Here is a 12,428-nt window from a genome sequence, read left to right as displayed (position 1 = left end):
ATATAGAGAGCATAAACAGGTGGGAGTTGTCTTACCAACTCTGAGAGGCCAATTAATTAAGAGAAAAAAAACTTTTGAAGTGATATAATATTTTTTTCTCTTAATTAATTGGCCTCTCAGAGTTGGTAAGACAACTCCCACCTGTTTATGCTCTCTGTATGTGTGTATATATATCTCCTCAATATATGTTCCATTCTATATGCATCCGAAGAAGTGGGCTGTAGTCCACGAAAGCTTATGCTCTAATAAATTTGTTAGTCTCTAAGGTGCCACAAGTACTCCTGTTCTTCTTTTTGCGGATACAGACTAACACGGCTGTTACTCTGAAACTTACAAATTGCTCAGCATATTAAGATCTGTAGGGATGAATTGATACAAACTTGAAGTAATTAAACAATTATAGTGGAATCAGCAGGCAACTGTGAGATGAAAATGAAAATCTAAGATTGAGAGAGGAGTGAGACAAGGTTGTAGAATGTCACTGACTTCATTCAAGCACTTGTAGCAAGAGGAAGTTAAAATCGGAGAAACAGAAGACAGTATTAAGTTAAATGGATGAACATTTGTTATGCAGATGACAGTGTGGGGTTGATTCAAAAGAAGGTCTGAAGTTAATGGAGATTAGACCATATTCATAGTTAGAGTTGACAAGACAAGCTATAGTAGTATGCAAGAATCTTGGGAAGACATGCAAAATTCTAATATGGCTGTGTAATTTACAGCAAATGAGAAATTACTGCTACTTAGGAAGCATCATTACAAAAGAGAGGATACTCAAGTCAGCACAGAATAGCAAGAACAAGAGACGTTCTGAAAGAACAAATTCTGAAGACTAAATTCTGTCTTTTGAAAATTTACATTTTGTTTGTGTTAAACTATGGTTGTGAAACATGGACATTCAAAAGAAACTACAATCCTTCTAATTATAGTATTATACAAGAAATCTGAAGATATCAGACCATGTAACTACCAAAAAAGTACTGGAGCTATTGGAACTCAGCAAACTAGTCAGATCTTATGAACAGAGATTTGATTTGAAGAACACATTTTAAGGGGTCTAGTGGGTAATGCATATTTATGGGCACTGGAAGAGAAAGATGATGATGATGAACAGGAGGCAGAAAAAGAAGATTGTAGATGAACAATGTGTTGTCCTGGATGGACCAAAAGGACTATTCATCCACAAAGATTAGCAGAGGGATCATACAGGTGGGCTACAACGGTTTCAAACTTCCAGTAATGGAAATACCCCTTAAGTAACCCATTTATCTTCAGCAAAGTTAACTGTTTTCATCTTTTGTTTGGGGAAGGTAGGCTCCCCCAATCTTTCCTCCGGCTATCATTTGCACTTTATTTCCTATTTCATTTGACACAAGCTATGGTACTTCTGAATTGGGCCAGTGTTTTGTACTTTTATGCACCCATTATATTAGCAGATTCTTTTGGTATTGCTTATGGAGTATCCCTGTCAAATAGTCAGCTTGTTTTCTAACTACTAGTTCAATTCCTTTCCCTACATATTCTGCATAGAATAAGCCAAATTAATCCCAGGTGTGTGTCCAGTGCAGTTACACCAATGATAAACTTAGCCCAGAGTCACTCTGTAGTCTTGTATTTCTGAGATGCACATATCCCAAGTGGTGTTCTTCCTATGCCAGAGAGCAGATTTGTATACAGCTCCACTAATGGCAAGGAAAAGCTGTATTATAGTTTATAATACCAGATATACACTGCAAAAAACATTTCTAGCACTAAGCATTGTGTTGAATTGCTGCAGGCAGCTGCCCTGTCACTCTGCCTGGCCTGCACTCCATTGAGATTTGATCCAGGACTGGGGATAACAAATAACTGTTTCTTGATGCTACTGAGGGCTACCCTTAAACCATGCCTCCCAGTTGTGCACACACACCCCTCCCCCCCACTCCCAGTGTAATGCTGGGACTGTATAGCACAAGGACATTTTGTTTTCTGTGGAGGACTTTTATATTTTGACGTATAAAAACATGCCAAAAAAAGCACCTAGCCCAGACCTTTACCAGAATTGGGAAAAACAAAACAAAAACACCCACACACAAAACAACCACCAAATGGAAAACAAGTCAGCAGCTGCTAATCAGATCAATCAGAAAAGAAAGGTGTTTTTTTAGTTCTCAAACTACAAAAAAATTGTTCCAAACAGAACTTCTTCCTTCCCAACCATGAGCCCTTATCAAACTCCTTCCTCTTCAGAAGCAGAGGTAAAGTGATAGGCCACTCAAGGTTATTTCAGGGCAAGAGGTGTGTGGGTGGGAGTGGGTTCCAAAATTGAGGGTCCCCCCACAGAGACCACCAATGCAGCAACTCCTGCCTCTTTTATACCATAAGACGCCATCTCAAGCCCATTTGCTGCTCCTCATGGGCTATGGGAAAGGTAGGAAACATGCATCTGGAAAATCATTCCCACCAGAAAACCCTTCCCAGGTTGGAAGTCAGAATCCTGTGCTAGGCAAGGCAACTCCCAGAAGAACTGGCAGGGTTGAGAAGAGGAAAGCCATTTAGCATTCCTTGAGGGGTGGTGTAGAGGGACCCATCTATCCCTTTGATGTTCCCCTAGAAGATCCTTGAGGAAGCAATGTCCTGAGATGGGGTAGCTGAAAATCTAGGTAGGAAATAACAGCAGACCTCCTTCTACAGGCATAGTCTGAACTAAACCCTACACAAACCACACTGTTCAGATTCTCAGTTCGAGGGTCTAATTAGGTCTTATAAGACATACCACACATCTATTTGTTTGGGGCTCGTTTTCAGTAATTTAGATGAGTGAGTCACTTTGCATGGGAGTTCCCTCATGTGGAAAGGAGGGGAGGTCCACTGCTCAGAACATTTTAGATTGGACAAGAGACTAGAAAAATGTCCTGTAAGAAATCTTGGCTTGGAGAGGGAAATGCCTGTTAGAAATTAGAGACAACCTAAAACACCTATTGATCTATGAAGTTAGATAATCTCTATTAATATTCTTCATTAGATACTTTAAATGTGAAAAATTTAATAACTAGTTCTATATTAACTTTCATGTGGAGACAAAACAATTCTGTGCTGCATTGCTTAAAAACTACTCTGTATGGTTTATGCTGGCATGATGAACTCATTATGGAAGAGTAAAAGCATAGTTGATGGGCTTCAATGCACTGAAGACACTAATGCAAGATATGACTATAGCTAATTGTACACACACCCCTCCAAAAAAATTTCAGCCATCCTGCACAGCCTCTTCCTCCCACAGATAAACTCTTGTATTCCTCCCACATTAGGAAGCCTAGGACACAGGAGTGGGAGGAAGGCCAATTGACCTGGCAATGATTGAGTTTACTGCCCATTACACTGCTTTTGTGTTATTGCTCCATCTGGGCTTCCTCTGACCATTAGGCTCAGATCCCCCAAGAATCCTGTCTAATCTACTCTTTGGCAGTCTTCTGTCCATTAATTGAAGTGGTTAACTAAACATACCAAATATATAATTGATGTAAGCAGCACCCACATGCTCCTGTAGACGTGTATCCATATGTACTTGCCTTTCCTGTCAATTGACAGCACTGCATTATAGCCTTCCAGCCCCTTAGTGACTATATATTTGAGTTCTCAAAGATTAGCATCCAGCTTTTAAAATTGGTGCTTTAGGGATTTATTTCCGGAACCTGTACTAAAAATATACACTAGTATTAATAATCCTTTTATAATCCCAGGACTCTAAAACAATCTGGGGAAATGGGGAAAATCCTCCTATTAGAGTTCAAACATGGGTGGGTGCTTTTGTTATTGCACAGAAATACCTAAAATATTAATGACTGATTTTGCACTGACTTACAATCAAAACAAACATGGGGTGTTCAGAGGTAGGAAGCATTTCTTTAATTTGCGCATAGCATGTTTCAAATTGGTCATTTAAAAAAAAAGTTTTTAAAGGGAGTGAAAGTGTAGAAGAAATACAAATTTATTCAGATGGAAAATCAAGAGCCTGCATAGTTAAGTATAAAAGGCTCAGCTGAAGATCTGGCTCATAGTAACCCAGGACCAAATTCATCCTTTGTGTAATTCCTTGGATGGCACCCAACTTACACGCAGTATGGAACTGGCGAAACATTTTCAGTCATTGTTTGTGAAAGTCTTTTCAACAGATGCATTTTGTAAAGGCACCAAAAACACCCACAACCACACATTGTAACACGGTGGCTTGCCTATTAAAGGCTAGAGGGCATGTGGCTAGCTAACTCTGATTAACCCAGGTGTGTCTCTGTAGTAGATTAGCTGTTTCCCTACAAAGATCAGCAGGACGTTGCACTGAAGGATAGAAAGGTCAGTGGACTGTAAAGAAAAAGGAGCACGGTGGGCAACAGGCTCCTGCAGGGCACACTCTGGCACGTAGGGAGTTCCGGTCCAGAATGGAGTATAAACTTGTGCTCTGGTAACGGACTATTTTGACCCTGCAAATAAAGTGTTTTCAGAGGAGTACAGAAGGGGCTTAAAGCAAGTAGTCTCCAGCAGAGAAACTTGGGACTAAGGGCACGTCTATGCTGCATGCACCAAAGTGCTGCACTGCAATTCCCATGCATGGGCACTGTGGACCTTTAAGTTTGCACCCGCAGCATCCACACAGAAGAGTTACACTTTGATGTGTGGTGCAATTCGTATCCCCTGTTCTCTGCACTGTGGGGCAGTGTAGACACGCCCAAGACACAGTGAAATAAAGAGGCTGCAGTAGGCTTCAGCAGAGAAACTGGAGGAGTGAGACAACAGGCAGGAGAGGTTGAGGAGAATGGATGACTTGAAAACTTCAGTTTGAATGTTTGATAACTTATAGCAGCACCCAAGAAGGGACGTGAATGGACAAAACCATTTTTAAGTTTGAAGAGCGAACAGGGGAAAACAGAGGCAGGGCACTGCAGAGTGACCTCTGGCTATGAGGGGGTGCTTGGGAGACAGCTGACTCCGTTACTAACATCTTTGTAAAATATGCACTATATGAAGAAAACAGCCTAAACCTCCAAGGATGAATTTGGCTTAGGAGTGGGACCAAGAATGACTTTGGGCCACTGTACGTAATAACTTCTGTATCTGTTACTACTCACTTTTTAAATATACTAAATATTTAGCATAATATGCTGAAACCTTCAGTAATCCTTTACCTACTTCAGTTACATAAGTAGTTTTCCATGCAATAGTCTAATGAAGTGACCTTCAATTATTAAAATACACATTGTGTTCTGATCTTTTACCTATAAACAAATAGTAATTTTTAGCTGCCTCTTACAATTTCAGCAGGGGAGAGGACATGTTAAGATTTAACAGTATGCATGACTTGACAGCAAAGTCAGAATTACACAATAACCATACTGCATATTCTTGAATGGAACTCATCATGTACTTCTCACTTGCACATCCTGCTTAAGGCCATTTTATTGCTAAAAATAAAGGTTTTTATACAGGATCTTGATTGGAAGAAATACAGCTGAGTTTTATTTGCTTTAAGTCTGATTAACCTGGTTTAAGTGCCTCAAGTTTTGCTTATCTACTTAAGATCTTTCTTATATAAGTATATACCGCAAAACTTGAGGCACTTAAACCAGGTTAATCAGACTTAAAGCAAACCTATAATTATGCTAGTCTAAGAAATTGTTTCCTCTTGCATAATTTTTTCAGGAAATGTTGATCAGGCACAATAGAGAATGTTAAAAACAAAAGGTGCATTTCCTATGACTCTTGCAGATTTATAAGGAAAAAAAGATAGTGGAGATTTAATTTATCCATCAATTGAAATAATTGCTTCCTATTTGTGGCCCATTTCTGTTGTAACATTTAATCATTATTGTAAGCCACAAATGGATTACTTTAAGGGAGATAGTGAATCACTGAGCACTTTTTATTGTTTTCCTTCTGTATTGCTTTTTCAGGCTATCCTAGTGTAGTGCCTATAAGAGGGAACATAATGAAATATGGCTGCTCTTCGCTCCCTCCTCATGAAGCAGTGTAGGTATTTGTACTGGCAGTCTGTCTCCTTATCTCTAAATGAAAAGAGACAAGGTGACAAAGATCTGAAAAACCCCTTCAGCCTGATTCTTTAGAAAAGAAGTAAAAATGACAGAAGGAGAGGAAGATGTACACTGATTAAGATAAGAAAACTTGTAGGTAGACTTAGACCATGTACCTATTAATTTAAATAGAGACTTAATTCCACGCATAGCTAGTCATTAAGGCATCCAGGCTCCCTTCACTTCCACTAGTGAAATGGAGTTATAACCTGAGGAGCAGGCCATAGGGACACATGCTCTCTAAATAGTAGGGCGTCCTCTAGAAAACCATTACAAGCCATGCATGGATCAACAAATAAATAAATAAATAAAAAAGGGTGGTGGGGAGAAATCCTGCCAATCCTCCATCAATCCAAGAACCCAAAGGAAGGGAGGGAGAGTGCTTGTTAGTTACCACCTGTACTGGAGACTAGATACAAGGGCGGAAAATAGTAAGTTGCAGGGTCTATACCTTACCCAAAAGTAAGGCAAGGCAGAGCTGTGTGGAGAGGGACTGCAGAAGGCTAGAGCTGCTGTGTGGGAGAGTTTATGTATCGTTACTCTGCACCTTTTGAAATATGCCCCTTGCTTGGTTTTTCTGGGTGAGGAAGGGGAAAAGGGGTAATTTGAGACAGTCATTCCTGAGAATGTATAGCCAGTTCATGTTTAATTTGTTTTGGTAGGCTTCAGGCTGGGGTTATTAGGGAAGATTATAGAATAAAGCTTTCTGAGATTGTGTGCTATGGTAATCTTTTAGGATTCTAGTCTGGCTATGTTCCTATGGTTCAATGATCACTGTTCATAGGGAAGCATGTTGTGAACAAATTGGAGGGGCCTCCATAGCTGCTCTATAGGAGTAACTATTTTCTGGCTGTGAATAGCCAGCATCCTCACCTGAACTAGGTCACATCAAGAAGTGGTGACTTCAGTTCTCACCGGACATGTTTCACTTTCCTCCACCCCAAAGTTTGTAATTCTTACTTAAGTTTGTTTTATGCTACTTATTTTCATCACTATCCACAGTGAAACTTCTATCTGAAGTTATAACTTGAGCGAGGTGAAGATTTTCCAACCAAATATTTTTGAGTGAAAAATGCAAGTTTGGTGATATGTGAACACTTTTGGGAATTTGTGTTGATTTCGTTTAATTTATTTTTCCCTCAATCCAAAACAACTCAAGAAACCAAAATCTTTTGTTCTGACATTTTCAAAATGAAACGTTTAGATATGATTAAAAAAAACCTTTCCTTTTTTTTTAAAAAAAAGGAAGGAAATTTTGAAATGAAAAGTTTAATGTTTTGTTTTGGGTCAAAACAAAAAAGTCTTGGACTAATTTTATTTTTAAAAACTTGTTGATTTGCCAAAACTTCCAAATTTCATTTTTGATTTGATCCAAAACAATTTTTTTTAATTGTCAGTGTACTAAAAAAATCCATTTGCCCAGCCCTAATTATCACACATTCATTTTTGTAGGGGCAATTGCGACTCCCATTGCCATTTTTTGCTAGGGACTTGATCCAACTGAACTTGAAATCAATGGGATTCTTTCCATCATTTCAATGGGAATTGATCAGGACATCTTACCTTGTTACAAAGCATCTTGACTTATTACCAAACCAGTATCTTAGGCTGCTGCTAGGTGCAAAGTGTACCACATTCAGGGGAACTGTGACTATGCCAGACACCCAAAAGCATACCTACTTTGTGTGTCCCCATGCATTTTAAGCACACTTTGCTATGTGTATTGCCTCTTTGCTACAAATGGAGCCCAGGGTTTGGCTAGACTATAGTAAGCTGACAAAGTGTCTACGACTTGGCTCAGTCTGTGGAATAGTATATTGTGACAGTACTTCTGTACTTATTTAAATTTTAATTTACCGGAAGAATTGTTATAGTTCAATGGAGTCTTAGCAGTAATGCGGCTGATAGGGAAATTTGTTTCTTCTCCATTCCTTACACTAACAAAGTATGAGTCCTTTTGTTATGAAGTACAGCAAAATACTGCATGGACCAGTGAGAACCCACTGAATCAGTGACATGACATGGCTGGGGTGAGGGAAATGAATTCCACTTTTGTGCGCATGTGCCCAAAAGCTATGAGTGGTTTAAGCTGTTTATAAAGAAGTATATGGAGGATAACTAGTAAAAGATAGGTTTCAGAGTAGCAGCCGTGTTAGTCTGTATCCGCAAAAAGAAGAACAGGAGTACTTGTGGCACCTTAGAGACTAACAAATTTATTAGAGCATAAGCTTTCGTGGACTACAGCCCACTTCTTCGGATGCATATAGAATGGAACATATATTGAGGAGATATATATACACACATACATAGTAAAAGATACTGACATGTCTATGACCAATAGTTGAAAGTAACTATTTAGTGGTATCTTCATTTGCAGAATGGCTCCTCTTTATACAAGCTATAAAGCTCTTGGGTGAACACAGATAATTGCCAAATGACAAAAGGTTACAGAATATAGAGACAGCCTATTTTTTTTTAAAAAAAAGAGGTATTGGGATTGCCATTGGCCCTCATGTGGGTGTGCGAGGGGCCTTCCCCTGCCCTTGTACCCTCTGTGCACGGCCAAGCATAACTGCATTCCTTGCAAAATGACAGTATAAAGCAGTGGTGCAAGTAGAAATCATTTCTTGCTGGCAGGGCCAGCTCCAGCTTTTTTGCCGCCCCAAGCGGCGAAGCGAAAAAAATAAAATAAAAAAAAAATAAAGCTGATCTGCGGCACTTTGGCGGGAGCTCAATTGTGCCGCTTCATTCTTCGGCGGCAAATCGGCGGCAGGTCCTTCGCTCCCTCTCTTCCTCTTCGGCGGCAGCTCTAAGAGGAAGAGAGGGACTGAGGGACCCACTGCCAAATTGCTGCCGAAGACCCGGATGTGCCGCCCCTTTCCATTGGCCACCCCAAGCACCTGCTTCCTTCACTGGTCCCTGGAGCCGACCCTGCATGCTGGTAAGCTACACTCCTGGGAGGGACATGGGAGGGAGCACGTGACCCCCCACATGCCTCCACCCCACCCCCAGCACCTGCACTCTACCCAACCCCTCCCCATAATCTACATCCACCCCACATTACCTGGGGGTCGGAGGGGAGCTCTGTCCTCCTCCCACTGCGCTGGAGACTTCTGCTGTACAGACCCCAGGCAGGAGAGCTCGGGAGAAGCAGCTGCGTGGAAGGGCTGGGGGCGGGGCTGGGGCAGTACAGCTGCGCCAGAAGAGTTGATGGCATGGAGCTGCTCAATGGCCCCATGTTCTGCTCCTTCCATCACTGTGGTTCCTGGGAGAGCCCTGAACTACAGGGCTCTCCCAGGAACCAGAGCAAGGAGAAAATCAAAACGTGGGGCTGCTATGCAGCCCCACACTGGCAGCTCCTCAAGCATGGCTGCTGTCAGGGGCAGCACATTTGTAGAATTTTTGGTGATGCCCAGAACCTGCCCCCCCCAAACTCCACCCCCACCTGCCTAAGGCTCTGGGAGGGAGTTTGGTTGAGGGAGGAGGTCTGGGGTGCAGACTCTGGGATGGAGTTTGGGGATGGGGGGGTGTGGAGGGAGGGGGTGCAGGCTCTGGAAAGGAGTTTGGGTGTAGGCTCTGAGCTGGGGCAAGGGGTGGGGGTATAGGAGGGGTTGAGGAGTGCAGGCTCTGGGAGGGAGTGAGGGGGTACAGCACTTACCCGGGGCTCCTAAGCAGGGCGGGCCGGGAGTCTCCATGTGCTGCTACCCGCAAGCACTACCCCTGCAGCTTCCCATTGGCCATAGGGGCGCTTGGGGCAGGACACAGACCTACCCCACCCAGGGGCTGCAGGGAGGGGCCGGCAGCCACGTGGAGCAAGCAGGCAGGAAGCCACTCAGTTCGCTGTACTGCCGGTGGTGATGGGGCCCCGGGTTGTTTAAATCGCCTGGGGGACGCGTGGGATTGGGATGCCCAGGGCGGAAGGCTGGGCCGAGGAAGAGACCTGGTCTCAGACAGTGCTAGAGCCAGGCTCCTGGTGCCCAGGCACCATGGGCCCATAGAACTCACCGCCCATGGCTGCTGTACTGCCCCCCAGCCCCGTGCCTCCCCCGCAGCCCTGTCCTCCAGTGGGGCTGCTGTACAAACTCCAGGCAGGTAGCTGCAGCTGCGTGGAATGGCTGGGGGCAGGCTCCTCTTGTATCTTTCTGGTACACCATACCAGCTATAAATATCTTACTGGTATCACGTACCATACTGTACCACTGTACTTGCACCACTGGTGTAAAGGCTTCTCCATCCACACCTCATCTCAAAGGTGTGAGCCAAAAAGATTAAGTCTTGGGAGGAGGCAAGACCATGCCCCTACTCTTGGGATCAGGGAGGATCATGCTACACCGTCCACAAGAGCATAGGCAGGGTAAATTTGCACCATCCCCAGTGTAGACCTAGCCCTGTATGTACACTCTTTGGTTTCGTTGCTGCTGTTGATTTATGATTATATAGACAGAGGGTAGAGCTGCTGAGGGGAATCACAACATTTTGAAGGTTTGAATTCAAAGTTATGGATTACTTTTCTAACTCTTATAGGTTTTCTCCTGTTTCAAGTACAGCATCTTTGAGTCTTGAACAAACAAAACTCAAGAACAAACTTTGCTTTCTATTAACTTTCCTTCTAACATTTGAAAATTAAATGTGGAGTCCAAGAAACAGTTAAAATTGACACTTTAAATGGACTGTGACTGAAGAATAAAAACTATGCCTGTCCCAACAGGTAAAGGAATCATGTGAACAACGAATGGTTGATGTAATACACAGTTGGGTGTTGTGTGCACTAGGAGTGGAAAGAAGTTCAGTGGGGGACAGGGAAATTCAAGAAAGGAAGAAGTTACATGGGTTCACATTAGGATATTTACATCTGAGCTGTATCACTAGGATTTAATCCCTACATCTGACTGGCTTGCAGGGTCTTCCCACAGTCACAATGGACAGCAGAGCTGTTTATGAGCAGACCTTCAAAGTGTTTTCCAAAGAATTTAAGCTCCTGATTATCTCTCAGCTGTTACAGGTTAGTGTGTTGAATTCTGGTTCTCCCAGGCAGAAGAAATGCAGTCTTAAATTTTTCTTTAGGTGTCAGAGGATTTTTAGGAGGACTAACTCTGAAAGCAAAGGTGGCCAAGGCAGGGCTAAGACCCATGTTAATTTACAGCCAAGTCTCTGATATTGGCAGAAGAGTTTTCTATAGAGGTTAAGCAATGACAGATCTTTGGGAAGTGGTGAGGATTGTATCTCACTACCTGCTTGTACTGTGCTCAGAACAATGGGGTCCCTCAGTGCTATTGTACTAGAAATACATTTTCCATTAGGAGTGATATTTGGCTTCTAATGATAGGCTAAGGAGACAGCTCTGATGAACATCCCAAATCCCCTTATTTCAGTTGCACTGGCTTCTTTTTCCTCTGGTGCAAAGGCTTATTTGTTTTTGGTTCTAACAAAGTGTTAGATTCTGGCCTGAAGTTTTGTTTAAGTTGTTTGTTTGTAAGGAACTAAATTATCCAATATACGTTGGTTACTTTTTTAGCCTGAAATTCAATATTTAGCCATCTGTTCCAGAAATCTGACGTTCAGCAAGGATTCTCTGACAATGACGATCCCTGGCATGGTCACTTCTTTTGACCGGGTTCTCCTAAGTTTGCTGTGCCATTGTCAGGGCTGTATTCCCCACTTTGAACTTTAGGGTACAAATGTAGGGGCCTGCATGAAAACTTCTAAGCTTAACTACCAGCTCAGCTCTGGTCCGCTGCCACCATCCCAATGGATTCCCTCCCTGGGAAGCCTTGAGAGACCTTCACCAATTCCCTGGTGAATACAGATCCAAACCCCTTGGATCTTAAAACAAGGAGAAATTAACCATTCCCCTCCTTCCTCCCACCAACTCCGGGTGAATACAGATCCAACCCCCTTGGATCTAAAACAAGGAGAAATTAACCATTCCCCTCCTTCCTCCCACCAACTCCGGGTGAATACAGTTCCAACCCCCCTGGGATCTAAAACAAGGAGAAATTAACCATTCCCCCTCCTTCCTCCCACCAACTCCTGGTGAATACAGATCCAACCCCCTTGGATCTAAAACAAGGAAAAATCAATCAGGTTCTTAAAAAGAAGGTTTTTAATTAAAGAAAAAGGTAAAAATCATCTCTGTAAAATCAGTATGGAAAATAACTTTACAGGGTAATCAAACTTAAAGAGCTCAGAGGACTCCCCTCTAGTCTTAGGTTCAAAGTACAGCAAACAAAGATAAACACTCTAGTAAAAGGTACATTTACAAGTTGAGAAAACAAAGTAAAACTAAGATGCCTTGCCTGGCTTTTTACTTACAAGTTTGAAATATGAGAGACTTGTTTAGAAAGATGAGGAGAACCTGGATTG

At 42.4% G+C, this 12,428-nt stretch overlaps 1 long non-coding RNA gene across 1 annotated transcript in view; it reads left to right on the top strand.

Annotated features, from left to right (window-relative positions):
• Window positions 1–10,950: 10,950 nt before the first annotated feature.
• The window catches only part of LOC128843405 (uncharacterized), a 169,716-nt gene continuing 168,238 nt past the window's right edge, over window positions 10,951–12,428 (top strand). The window contains exon 1 of the long non-coding RNA XR_008446261.1: window positions 10,951–11,067. This is a non-coding gene — a long non-coding RNA (uncharacterized LOC128843405). The remainder of the gene's footprint in view (window positions 11,068–12,428) is intronic.

The sequence above is a fragment of the Malaclemys terrapin genome, chromosome 9, assembly GCF_027887155.1.
Source record: "Malaclemys terrapin pileata isolate rMalTer1 chromosome 9, rMalTer1.hap1, whole genome shotgun sequence".
Taxonomy (NCBI): Eukaryota; Metazoa; Chordata; order Testudines; family Emydidae; genus Malaclemys; species Malaclemys terrapin.
Note: the sequence above shows the minus strand (reverse complement) of the source record. Positions and strands in the feature narration are given on the sequence as shown.